Source organism: Apis dorsata, unplaced genomic scaffold (assembly GCF_000469605.1).
Source record: "Apis dorsata unplaced genomic scaffold, Apis dorsata 1.3 scaffold_74, whole genome shotgun sequence".
Taxonomy (NCBI): Eukaryota; Metazoa; Arthropoda; class Insecta; order Hymenoptera; family Apidae; genus Apis; species Apis dorsata.
In genome coordinates, this window is record NW_006263372.1 from 1,283,911 (window position 1) to 1,285,716 (window position 1,806).

Below are 1,806 nucleotides of genomic sequence, written 5' to 3' on the forward strand. Positions count from 1 at the left end.
ATTTTTTTCATACGGGAACATGTAATTCAATAAGTCGAACAGTATTTCAAACACGTCAGTTTTGAAAATCAGAAGAATACTCTCCTACATATTCACCACAAAATTTTACTTTTGTGTTATATATGTTTGTTCGATCACGGTTTTTTTTTTTTTTTTCGCAAAGTTGTACAGACTAGGAAAGCATTCATATTCTTGGTCTTACTGAATTATAATTTAAAGCACCATTAGATCCGATACTGGAATCTATATTTTGTGAGATATATTTTAAATCAATCTTTAAGAGAGTCAAGAACTTGTGCTAACAAGGAAAGAAAAGCGGGAAAAAAATGTTCTTAAAAAGCATACTATATATGAAATTGTGCCTAATAATTTTACGTGTATTTTGATTACTCGATAATAACGTTATTATATATGCGCGTATCTGTTTGTTTAACAATTTTTTTTTTTTTTTTTTTTTTTTTTTTTTTTTTTTTTTTTTTTTTTTTTTTTTGCAATTATATATCGAACATACGATACGAAGACGAAATATGTTGTAAGATAATGCAAACTCGTAATTAAACAAGCGATTAATCGTGGTGATCGATTATAATGTTTATCTTGACTCTTTTGAAAGACTGATATTCGTGTGAAATAAAGGTAATAAATCTCAAGTAGCAAGTTGGGTGATAAAAAAAAAAAGAAAAAAAATTGCTAAATGCAATGCTATGCGTATAGACTGAAGGAATGAAAAATATATATATATATTTGTTTTGTTCTATAGTTAAAACTGAGTAATGAGTAATTTTAACATTAACGTTACGTCATAATACATACGTCATTGTACATGAAATTCGAATCTTCGAAAACCGTAGAATATATATATATACACGTATACACGTATACACGTATACACGTACATGTATTTTTCTTTGGAACGTACGAGGATCGACAATGTACAAAACGATCATAGTAACTTTGTTCTTTACCATCTTGCGGGTATTCCCTCATGTCTGACGCATAGATAGTAGTATATCCAAGTGAAGTTCCTTATACCTCATCTTGGAGAAGGAAATACCATTGATGTGAAAAACAATTTGTGAGGGGCACAACGTAAAAGTGCTATGACGGAAAGCGATGCGTAACATCTGGATTTGGGAATATATATTAGAGAAACCCTTGTGACCATTCCGAAAGGGTTTTAATCATTTTTAAATATGTACGATTCGTTTCGTATTTAATGAAGGGAATAATGAAAATCGTTACCTTCCCTCAAATTACATTCAATGCATTGGTTTCGATTCAACGAGCTGCTAGACTCTATAAAATAAAAAAGCGTATATACATTTCACAATAGAGGAAGAAACAAATTATATTTGATCTCAAGTAAACATCAGAAAAATATTTTGTAGTTTCACGCGGCTCGTTTTATAATGTTGGAACAACATCTCCAACGTTCCGTGCAGAAATTATTAAAAAAAACAAGAAAGGATGAAAGACAAAAAAAAAAAAAAAAAAAAAAAAAAAAAAAAGAAAAAGAAAAAAAAAAGATAGTAAGAAAAAAATTCACAAAAACAGAAAAAAGTACCGTCGACATTCTATTTGTGACAATTATCTGTAACTTATTTCCAAAATCTTGTTTTTACTTCTTTATAATAGTATCTGAATGTTAAACTAATAACTCGACGACGGTACGTAGAAATGCATATTTTTTTCAAAATTATACACTATTTTTTTCGTATTTGTGAACCGTTCGAAAAATCTTTTGTGACGCGTTTAAATTGGTTTATCCTTTGACAAAAAAAAAAAAAAAAAAAAAAAAAAAAAAAA